General features: G+C 40.5%; 1 protein-coding gene across 3 annotated transcripts in view; it reads left to right on the top strand.

Moving 5' to 3' along the window:
- Nucleotides 1–3557: 3557 nt before the first annotated feature.
- WDR72 (WD repeat domain 72) overlaps nt 3558–12158 on the top strand; it is a 199966-nt gene continuing 191365 nt past the window's right edge. For 2 of the 3 annotated variants that reach the window (XM_061182105.1, XM_061182108.1), the window contains exon 1: nt 3634–3730. The gene's annotated coding sequence lies outside the window, so the exon portion shown is untranslated. Of the gene's footprint in view, nt 3595–3633; nt 3731–12158 lie in introns of those variants that run through there. The other variant, XM_061182106.1, reaches the window with a different exon arrangement.

The following is a 12158-nucleotide window of genomic DNA, read 5'->3' on the forward strand; positions in this document are numbered from 1 at the left end:
ATATATTTTGGAGATTAATCCTTTGTCCGTTGATTCGTTTGCAAATATTTTCTCCCATTCTGAAGGTTGTCTTTTCGTCTTGTTTATAGTTTCCTTTGCTGTGCAAAAGCTTTTAAGTTTCATTAGGTGCCATTTGTTTATTTTTGTTTTTATTTCTATGACTCTAGGACGAGGGTCAGAAAAGATCTTGCTGTGATTTATGTCAAAGAGTGTTCTACCTATGTTTTCTTCTAAGAGTTTTATAGTGCTCGGTCTTACATTTAGGTCTTTAATCCATTTTGAGTTTATTTTTGTGTATGGTGTTAGGGAGTGTTCTAATTTCATTCTTTTACATGTAGCTGTCCAGTTTTCCCAGCACCACTTATTGAAGAGACTGTCTTTTCTCCATTGTATATCCTTGCCTCTTTTGTCATAGATTAGTTGACCATAGGTGCATGGCCTTATCTCTGGGCTTTCTATCCTGTTCCATTGATCTATATTTCTGTTTTTGTGCCAATACCATATTGCCTTGATTACTGTAGCTTTGTAGTATAGTCTGAATTTAGGGAGTCTGATTCCTCCAGCTCCATTTTTTCCCCTCAAGATTGCTTTGGCTATTCGGGGTCTTTTGTGTCTCCATACAAATTTTAAGATTTTTTGTTCTAGTTCTGTAAAAAATGCCATTGGTAATTTGATAGGGATTGTATTGAATCTGTAGATTGCTTTGGGTAGTATAGTCATTTTCACAATATTGATTCTTCCAATCCAAGAACATGGTATATCTCTCCATCTGTTTGTGTCATCTTTGATCTCTTTCATCAGTGTCTTATAGTTTTCTGAGTACAGGTCTTTTACCTCCTTAGGTAGGTTTATTCCTAGGTATCTTATTCTTTTTGATGCCATGGTAAATGGTATTGCTTCCTTAATTTCTCTTTCAGATCTTTCATTGTTAGTGTATAGGAATGCAAGAGATTTCTGTGCATTAATTTTGTATCCTGCAACTTTACCAAATTCATTGATTAGCTCTAGTAGTTTTCTGGTGGCATCTTTAGGATTCTCTATATATAGTATCATGTCATCTGCAAACAGTTACAGTTTTACTTCTTCTTTTCCAATCTTCTTTCCCAATTCCTTTTATTTCTTTTTCTTCTCTGATTGCCCTGGCTAGGACTTCCAAAACTATGTCAAATAATAGTGGTGAGAGTGGACATCCTTGTCTTGTTCCTTATCTTAGAGGAAATGCTTTCAGTTTTTCACCATTGAGAATGATGTTTGCTGTGGGTTTGTCGTACATGGCCTTTATTATTTTGAGGTAGGTTCCCTCTGTGCCCACTTTCTGGATAGTTTTTATCATAAATGGGTGTGGAATTTTGTCAAAAGGTTTTTCTGCATCTATTGAGATGATCATATGGTGTTTATTCTTTAGCTTGTTAATATGGTGTGTCACATTGATTGATTTGCATATATTGAAGAATCCTTGCATCCCTGGGATAAATCCCACTTGATCATGGTGTATGATCCTTTTAATGTGTTGCTAGATTCTGTTTGCTAGTATTTTGTTGAGAATTTTTGCATCTATATTAATTAATGATATTGGTCTGTAATTTTCTTTTTTTGCAGTATCTCTGTCTGGTTTTGGTATCAGGGTGATGATGGCCTCATAGAATGAGTTTGGGAGTGTTCCTTCCTCTTATCAGGAAGTCTTATTTAAGTCATTTGGGGAAGGATGATTCCTTGCAATAAACCAGTTCCTATTTCCGGAACAGGAAGGAGTGGGAAGATTTCTTCAACTCTTACTGTTTTCCACCATTATAGGGCTTGGAAAGTTCAACAATGTCAACTGCACTGGCAATAAAGACCATTAAATTAATATTATATATTATTAACACTTTTTTCAACCTAAAAGTTCTATTTAAAAAAATTTTTCCTTTCCCCACCATTTTCATGTGCCCTAAAAGTATCAAAGGCTCTGATCTGAGACTCAGAATGGTTGAGGGCCTTTAACATGCCTGAGCTAGTTGTGGCAGAGCTCAAACAAGAGGAACCAAGTCTAGGGCTCTTTCAATACCTGCATCTTTATGAAGACTGAAGGAGAAGGCTCTGCTCAAGAGGTCGGATGAATACTTGGCAATGGCAATGGGGGTGGGAATGTCAACTTTGAAATAAAATCCTGAAGACTCAGAAGTTAAGGATAGGTGAGGGAAGTTCTTTAAAGAAATGGGGCCTGTGGTCACCTTAACAGGTGACTGTTAGATGCATGTCATTGGTCAACAATATTTATTATGTATCAATATCTACTACATGCTCGGTGTCCCTGTCTTCACAGACCTTACAGTCAAGCAGGGGAGGCCAATGCAAAAAGTAATTGCAGTAGGTCATGACAAGTGTTATGACAGAGGAAGTGACACATCTTGGGAGTGAATAGCAGGAACACCTAACCTGCATGGGGTAAGTGAGGCTCCAGATGAACCAAGAATAGGAACTAACCAAGCTCAGAGGATGAAGATGAGAGGAGTGTCCTCCTTGGAGGGATTTCACACAGGAACATCCAGGGTATGTGAAGTTTGACCTCAGAGGAGACCTAGAACTTGTGCTGACTTGGGCCTGGCCAACTATCCTTAGTATTTGGGAAGCCAGATAGGTATCAGTGAAAAGGGAGTGGTTAAAAAATCTGTCCCCCAAAGTGAGAGAGTAGCATGGACTTAACATATACTACCAAATGTAAAATAGATGGCTAGTGGGAAGCAGCTGCATAGCACAGGGAGATCAGCTTTGTGACCACCTAGAGGGATGGGATAGGGAGGATGGGAGGGAGACGCAAGAGGGAGGAGATATGGGGATATATGTATATGTATAGCTGATTCACTTTGTTATACAGCAGAAACCAACACAACATTGTAAAGCAATTATACTCCAATAAAGATGTTTAAAAAAAAAAAAAATCTGTCCCCACCTGCTTCCAGGAGTCTTAGAATTCAGGACTAAGTTGCCCACAGGGTGTGGAGGATTAAATAAAATAACTGAGAAACCTGAGAAAAGCAAACTGTCCCTCCCATTTTTCTAAACTACCCGGTCAGTTGTCATACTTGGCACACTCAGAGCAGGTCAGGACGCTGGTTTCAGCGGTGAATTTTCCACCCTTTCTAGCTCCCTGAACTCTCACTCTCCCCTGCTGGGAGGATGCGGATGGAGGTGAACTTCCTCCCTTCCTTTATCAAAGGTCCTGAGGCTCCCAGCCCCTGTCAGTGCCGGGGTGAGGGTCCTTGTCACCTGGCCTACCTTGATTTTCCTCACCTCAACTCCAACTCTCTCCAGCCCTGGAAGGACAGAGCACTTCCACGCCCGAGGACCGGCCTGTTCCAGCCGCCACCGCCAGTGAGGGCGGGAGGGAGCCGCGGGACAGCAGGGGAGAATCGGCGCTCCGGCAGGAGTGAGAGTGGGGCGCCAGGCGTGGCGTCCGCGGTTGGGAGGGCGCGGTGTAGGTAGGGGTGGGGCGTGGTGTCGGGGTGGGGGCGTGGTATCGGGGCGTGGCCGGTCCAAAAAGGCCGTCCCGCTGGCTTGCTGCCCAGCTGCCAGGCTGCTGGGCCGCTGCTGCTTCGCGGCACCCAGGCTCGGGTAAGGCGGCCTCCCACCGGCTCGGCTCGGGTTCGTCTGTCCCAGGCGGTGGGTCTCTGACGGCCTCAGGCTCGTGCAGCCCTCGGCTTCCCGCCTTCAGGCCGAGGGTTTGGATACTGAGGGGCGGGGAAGGAAGGTGAGCGCGTGTAGCAGTTGCTATAATCTCTTCTTTTGCTCCAAGTTCTTGCACGTGGAAAATTCCCTCTTCTACTCTCTCGTCCAGATGTCGGATCAGTAGTGACCGGAAACACGCACCTATCAAATTGGTCCTTTCGAGTATGGGGCAGGGGGGAGTGGGGTGGGTGGCGGAGGGTAGGTGAGGGCCTTAGTATTCCTGCCTGTAGTCTCCCAGATACTTTTAGAGACCCGCCATTCACTACTGAGAGAGTTTCTTGGGTCTCGGAAATCGGACTTCTCTGGGACTGGAGTCCGTTGAATTCATTAAGTTGAGTCCGGTAGCTGGGGAAATGATCCGGTGGACGCCGGCTGGCGAGGGTGTGACAGCTTGAGACCTGTCGCGTCAGGGGATCTGGTGAAAACTTTCCTTGTGCACCTGCCGCTGAGCCAGCAATAAAGGTTACGGACACAACACTTTGTCACTTGAAAAGTTGGACGAGGGACAGGAAGATCAAGGGGGTGATGTCTGTATTGACGAAAATCTGGCAAAGGTGAAGTGCTAGTAATACTCCCTTGCGGACGGGTGCTTCCTTATTCCGCCCTCCTCATCGATTAGAGCATTTTTGTGTTCATTTCTAAACCGTTTCTAAGATGCAAACAGAACGTTGCTGTATAGCAAAGTTAACTTTGTCTTCCTCCCCCTCGCACTTTTAATGCTAAATGAGTTCAAGGTCACCTTTGGAGACTAGGTCACATGTTGGGAATTTTCTACCTGAAGAAAGGGGTTTAGAAATTTTTGTTTGTTTCTTTCATCCCCATTCCTACCCCCACCCTCGCTTCTCCCGCCCTGCAACACACAGTGGGTTAGTCTCCACTCTCCTGAATTCTCACCATTTAAAGACCAGGGGAGAAGAAAGCAGCCTCTTTTGTCATACATTACTTGCGGTTAATTCGGTCTTGTGACTTTTGTTCCTTAGCCCTCCTTTAGCTCCTTCAATATTAAAATGCACCAACAGTGTTTTCTGTAAAGAATGCAAAGGGCTGGAGGAGAAAGGGAAAATCTGTCCATGCTACCATCTAGTAAAGTGATTATTATTTTTTAAAAACCACAAAAATTGGGACTCTCTTGACTTCCAACATTCTCACTACTTTTTGGGAAAGTGTTTTAAAATTATTAATATAATTATTTTATCAATAAAATATCAACTGTTAAGACTCTCTGTGTGTGAAATATTGCATTAACAGTCTCTATCCAATGAAGTGACTGCTTTAGAAACCTAAGGTTCTAGTTTATAGAGGCCAACTGGAATAGAAGTATATATAAGTTATTAAATAACTCTATGGAACCTTGAAAATAATGGTATTAGGAATATTTCAAAGTTTCAAGATTGCTTCATTCAGATTTATTTGTGGCTTGACAGTTCACTTATTTTTTCTGTTATTTAATAGTGCTACAGTATGCAGCATCTCTTATTAAGAATTCTGTCTGTGCATTATAAAAGACATTTCTCTGGAGCTCTGTTCTGAATGTATACTTATTTTTTCTCCAGTCATAACATTTTTAGATTAAATTCTGCTCTAAACTAAGTTGGAGGCAGGGAGATGAGGTAGGGATAAAGACTAAAAGAATATGTCTAAGTTCTCATACCAAACCATCTCTGAAGTCCTGGCAAGTCCCCAGATTAACTCTGAGGTACCAGCAAGTCCTTTAACTTATGTGTGTCATTTTTGTCTTCAAAATAAGAAAATTCTGTTTGGTCTTAAAGGACATTTGGGTCTCTCTGAATTCTTCTATAAAAAGCAACTCCTCATTTCTAGAGCTAGGTATCACTGCTCTAGAGCAATATCTCGTCTAGAGTTTGCTCTCATTTCCAAAGGGCTTCCGAACATGTTGGGCAATGCCCCTGCCCAACCTAAGCAAGACAGTGCAGTGGTTAATGGCGTGAGATTTGGAGACTCCTGAATGTGTCTTGGTTTTCTACCTCTTATCTTGGGCAAGCTATTTATATTCTCCAAGCCTCATTTTCCTCATGTTTAGAATAAAGATAATAATAATGCTTAGGGTCATTATGAAGATCAAATGAAGTGATGCACATAATGTAAATAGCAGTGTCTACAACTTAATAGTCGATAAATGGTAGAAAAGTTTTTCCCATCACTGACCTCCTTCCTTTTTTACTTATAACAAGACAAAATTTCACCTGGAAAAATTAAAGTCCTATATATGAATGTTTAAAGAATAAGCAAGTACAGGATGAGGGAGTTGTAATTAATTGAACCAGTCAATCTCATGGTAAATTGAATGTGTGTTTCCTCTGAGTCAGTGGTGAGTTTTAAGGGCCCAGAAAGCTGATAAGATTTTAGGCTGCTTCAATAGGAATAGAATGCATGTTGACAGCCAAGGATATTTTTCTACATCTGCCTTTTGCTCCTTGTGCAGACAGAGTTACATTCAAGCTGATTTGTCTGGGAGAAGAAAAAAAAAAAGAGGCAACTCTTGAAGCCATATCACATTCACTTATAACAAATACATTAATTTTTTACTTCCCCCTCAACATTCTTTTACTTCTTGTTATATGTAAAACAACCTGCCAACAAAATGCAAAGGAAAAGGAACAGTTTCCTGCCCTCCAAGCATTCATAGTATAGTTCAGGTAACAGGAAGAATTGGATCAAAGTTATCAGAGCTCTGGTAAAGGTAGAAAAGGGAAGGCTGGGAGTAGAGGAGTGCTATGTACCAACCAGGGGAGGCTCAAAGGAGTTAAAGGAGTTAAAATTTAGTTCCCGTTTTGAAGGTTCCATTTTTATAGGAGTTAGCCAGGAAGAAATGCTGAGGAAGAGCATTCCGGGCCAAGGGAGACTTCTGTGTCTTCAAAGGTATAGGGTGAGAGAGTATGACAAATGCAAATCATCACACAGTATCCCTATGCTGTCTCATCCTTTCCTGGCTGCAGAATGTTGGCAAATTATTTTGCTTCTCTGAGCTTTAGTTTCCTCAAACGTAAAATGAGGGTTGTATATTATTTTACACTGTTAGGTCCTTATTTAATTTTCAAGTCTCTCCCATAAGAATGTCAACCTCACAACTTTGTTGGAAGACTTCGTTGCCTAGAAAACACGAGGTTGTCTGACACACAGGTGACAATCAACCAGTGTGGTTCCCTCCACCCGTCTTAGTCTCTTGATGAGAGAAAATACAACAGGAATCCAGCCTTGAATATAGATGGGATTTAGCAATTTCAAGCATATTATAAAAAACAGACCAAGAGGTGTTGTAACTATTCTTGTTGTTTAGAATGAAGTATGAAGCTATTTATACTTTCACCTCCATTTCCCCCATTTCCCAACCACTAAAGGCTTACTTTCAACTCCAGCTGTGTTTTTTAGCCTATATTGCCAGACCAGGCTCTGTAAAAGGAGTTCCACCACACTGAGAGTTCTTTGATAGACAAAGGTTAACATTCCTGTGTTTACATGATAAGATCTCAGACCATTTTAGGCCCTGCTTCCTGCTCTAGTCCTTGTTTTCAGTCTGAGCAACTGAAGTGAGGCTTAGAAAAAAATTTTGTGGGGAGGGGATCTGGATAATGTGTTGTTAGCTCTTTTGGAGTACCAAATTGCAAATTGAACATTTTGGGAGGAATTTGTTAGAGGATTTTACCGTCTTGTGCTTTTTCTCTGGTATTGTTAGCTCTTAAAATTCTTTTAAATTTGGAAGACTTTGCGTCGACATTCTAACTTGATCATCTTGAATGATCCCTTCTTGTAAACAATGTACACATTTGCTCAACGATTGAATACCTAGAGCTTTCCTGTTTAGGCCCTTTCTCCAAGTGGATTTCAAAGGAAAGACCTCAGGTAGTTTTCTTGCAAAGTCCTACAGAACATGGAAGATTTCTTTCCATGTTTCGTTTAGACAGCAGTAGATAGAAAAAGAATTTAACTACTTTAAGCTTTAGTCATTGCAGAGAATTTAACTACTTTAAGCTTTAGTCATTGTAGGTTAGGGGCCAGACAAGGCCTGTTTGCTGTGGAAGGCCCAGATTAGGCCTGCCAGTATTGACATTCTCACTAGGTCATGCAGACCAGGCCCTGAGTAAGAACTTTTTGAGGGAATTATTCTTTTTGGTCACTCATTCAGTGAATACTGCTTTAATTTTATCAATTGATTTTTATATTTCATTAATTGTGTGGTGCATGGGGGATGATGAGATTAAGTTCTTCGCCTCAAATGTAAGAATGTCTTTGTAGAGCAGGTTAAAATTCAGATTTCCAGCCTCCAGTTGAGATTATCTGAACCTCAAATGGTGACCAGAGTCAGGCACACAGTAGGTACTTCATAAATATTTGTTAAGTGAACTGACTGCCACTTTCAAAATCACTGTTAAAGCAGAATTCATCTTCTGTAGCACATTTGATAATTTTCTCCTCTTTTTTTAAGCGTGAAAAACTCTATACTAATCCTGTGTTTCCTTTTGAGAAATAAAATGTATTCAATTGCAATCATTATTTAGAAATTGAAAATAAGAAAATTTTTAATAGCATCATAATTTTTTTTTAGTTAAGAGAAACAGTGACTGTGATTCTTAATAGCCCAATATGCCACACAGGCACAGACACTTACTTTTGCTCCTCCTGAATCACTGGGAGGTGAGAATTTGAAGCATCTTCTTTATGTGCCTTTCGATTTCCTGTTGAACAAAATATACAAACAGGAAGAGCTTCTTTTTTGATTAATTTCAGGGAGAGCCCAGAGATAAACTAAGTCAGAGCAACTCTCTCGAAGCGCTAATGTCTGTTGCCTGGAGAAAGAGAAAATTATTTTCTGCCCTCCATGTTGATGTGTACAGAACATGTGTTCTGCGTAGCTGCTATTTTCACTGCCTCTTTTTCCAGTTGAAGTGCAACATAAACTATTTTAATTAATATTGTGTCACCAAAAGGGATTGCAATAGCCAATTGAATTCTACCAAGATAGAGTCTTTTGATGAAAACATATCTTTATTGATTGTGGACGAAGAAAATCATTCTTACAATGAAATCCAGAGAAAAATCATATCCCTCAGAGAAAATTTCTGAGTGGCAGGCCGAGATTAACATCATAAAATTGAATTTGTGCTGCAAGCCTTTGATGTAATCAGCAGCTGGGAGATGGTGTTGCCCTTACTGTGCTCCCTCTGATGGTGGTGAATTATTGTGTGGAATGAAATAAGTGTTTCTTGTGTCCCTCGTCCAAGAAATACAAACAAGGTATTACTAGGTAGTTTCTTGCTAGTTAAAATGGGTTGGATCGATGCCAGGCCTCTCAGGCTCTCATACTCCCATGAACTATAGGAGCTGGGCATTTATGTATGCCCCAAGGACAGAATTTCTTGATATCACTGGACAGGGACTTGTTCAGTCAGTAGAAACCCAACAGAGAAGTGACAAGAGGGATTCCCCCCTGCCAGGGATATTTTTTTTTAGAATAAGCAGAAGCCAGGATATGTTAGAAAAGTGCTACATTTGCCTGGTTTCTATTGGCCTGTAGCCAGCCAAGCCCTTCCCTGTCTCCCTCAGCTACCGCTTGTGACATACACTGCCTTGAAGTCATTGCAGTGTGGAAATCTCACTTTATACTAGAAATCTTGTACCATGATACCAGTGTTACAGTGGGCTTTTTGTTGTTGTTTCTGTATGAAGTCCTGATGCTTGGAAAACATTCTTGCCCATGCAGGTACTTTCACACGTGTAATGATGTAATGAATAGGTTTTGTAGATTAAGTAGAGAGAATCTATTTATACATTTACCCACAGATTAAAGAGTGATGTGGCACCTTAATCACCCCTGTGGTTGGACCTAAGTTGTTTTTGATTTTTTTTGTTTTTAAATGAATAAGTGGACTGGCTCGTTTGTAAACAAGGTAGTGGAGTCATCACTGTGTACTCTCACTCTCAAGTTGTTTGAGAAGTGGGATGATCCTTGAAATCAGACGGATCTGGGATATAATTCTATTCAAGGGATTTAGATTTATTTACCAAGCCTCCTTTTCGTAATAAGACTAATGGTGGGTGTGTCGACTAAATGAGATAATGTATGGGAAAGCCCCCAGCACAGCACCACGTCTAGAGTGTCTTTTAGTGAACACGAATTGAAAATACTTTGTCTTAAGACTGGGAAAGGATAATTAAGGCAGAAGGTGGGAATGTGATCTGGAATAAGGGAAAGTAGGGGGAGCCAGGACAAGGAAAATGATGAAAAGAGGTGAGGAAGAGGAATATAAAAAAAGAGGTAGGATTTGTCTGCTCCTGACAGAAAATCCACAGAGGTGAGAAGAATGGTTGTAAATGGCTCACCTCTTGTGTCTTGAATTAATGCTGAAATGGGCTGGAAGTCCCAGAAAATATCTTTTTAAAGAATTGAATATTCCAGTAAGGCTAAGTTTCCTTTGGATTATGACCCTCAAGTCCTGTCCCTCCTCTACCCCTCCCTCTAAACCACCATGGAATTCTGCCCCATAAGCCTTCTTGATGTAAGTCTGTTTTGGCCACATTTCTGCTCAGATCCTGGAATGTCAGAGGGTGGTCTTAAAGACTTCCTTGGCAGAGGCATCCGTGTTTTGTAGGCAGAGTCAGTAAACACTGGAATCCTGGGTATTAGGGAGCCTTCTCCAAACAGGAGTTGTCTACCTAGGTTCATACTCCTGCCTGTGGGAGTGCCTTCTATCTATTTATTCTGCGAGGAAAGGATTATCATAATGGCAGTGGACTGACTTCAATGTCAGCATGTGCTAAAGATGGGAAAAGGGAAATAGATTCAGGGCTAGGGAAGGAGACAACTGGTCCATGGGAAAATGCAGAATTTTTTTAAGAGAGATGCCTAGGTATAAGGGATGCACCATCCACAACCATGGGAGCAAAGTGCTCCTTGCTCTTGTACCTCAGGAAAACTCATCACAGTCTACTTTGCACCAGTTATTACTTACCTATGGCTTGACTTGTAGCTTGTGAATTCCTAGAGATCAGGAGCCCGTGTTTTTTCATTTTCATTTAGTAGAGCTTTTAATAAATACCTGTTGAGTTAATAAATGAATATATTCTTTCCTCAGGAACCTATAATGTGGATGGAAAGAAGATTTATTACACAAAAGAAGTAGAGAACAGAAGTTGGTATATGACCAATTGTGTGATTCAGAGTAAAGCTTAAGTATCTGTCTCCAGAATTGAGATACGCATTATTAAGATTTATGTTCTTACTTGGAAGAAACAAAATCTCTCAGATGGTATATTAGCTTGCTAGGACTGCCATAACAAAGTACTGCAAACTGAGTGGCTTAAATGGCAGAAATGTATTGTCTTACAGTTCCAGAGGTTAGAAGTCTGAAATCAAGGTGTCAGCAGTGTTGGTTCCTTCTGTGGGCTGTGAGGAAGAATCTGTTCCATGCCTCTCTCCTAACTTCTGGTGGTTTGCTGACAATCTTTGGCATTCCTTCTCTTGTAGAAATATCACCCCATCTCTGCCTTCGTCTTCACATGGCTCTCTCCTTGTGTGCATCTTTCTCCAAATTTCCCTGTTTTATAAGGATGCCAGTCATATTGGATTAGCCCTAACCCAGTATGACCTCATCTTCACTTAATTAATTACACCTGCAATGACCCTATTTCCAAATAAGGTCATATTCTGAGGTATTGGGAGTTAGGACTTCAATATATGAATTTTGGGGTGCGTTCAGTTTAACTCCTGACACATGAAAAGATGGTAGATTTTGTTCTACTTTGCCAATTTGGTACCTTTGACATTTTATTTTAGTCTCCCCTGCTTAATTCACTGAATAGCTGGGATCTATTGTAAATTGTGATAAACTGGAGGATTATACATGACAAGGATTACACTTATTGTTCTACTATTTACTTAACAGGATTTATACACAAATTTTGAGATTAAAAAAGCCTTCTGATAAGAGTGGCTAACATTTATTGAATGTTTACTATCTAATGATTTCCATGGATTAGACCACTTAACTTTCACATCTACCCTATTAGATAGATATTATTATTTATCTACATTTTATTGATGGGAATCCAATACACAGTTGTAAAGTAATGCACCCGAGGACATACAGTAGTAGTGTTGACATTGGAATCCAAGCTGACTAACTCTAGGGCCTCCCCACTGGGTACATGCTGTCTCCTTAGTCTTATTACAGCCAGGTTAGGTAAATATTATTACCATTTTATGGATAAGGAAAACAAAGTTTAAAGTAACTAGGGACTTTCTTGGGTCACAAAACCAGCACATATATAATATTGATAAGTGTATAATATTTGGGATTTGAGTTTAGATATTAACTTCCATGGGGAAATCCTTTCTACCTTTGATTTCAAGCTCCACTTGTGTTTTCTCCCCAAACATTCTTGCATTTACCTTACAAGGCACTCATCACATTGTTGGTGACTCAGGATGTGCT

Source organism: Eubalaena glacialis, chromosome 2 (assembly GCF_028564815.1).
Source record: "Eubalaena glacialis isolate mEubGla1 chromosome 2, mEubGla1.1.hap2.+ XY, whole genome shotgun sequence".
Classification (NCBI taxonomy): Eukaryota; Metazoa; Chordata; class Mammalia; order Artiodactyla; family Balaenidae; genus Eubalaena; species Eubalaena glacialis.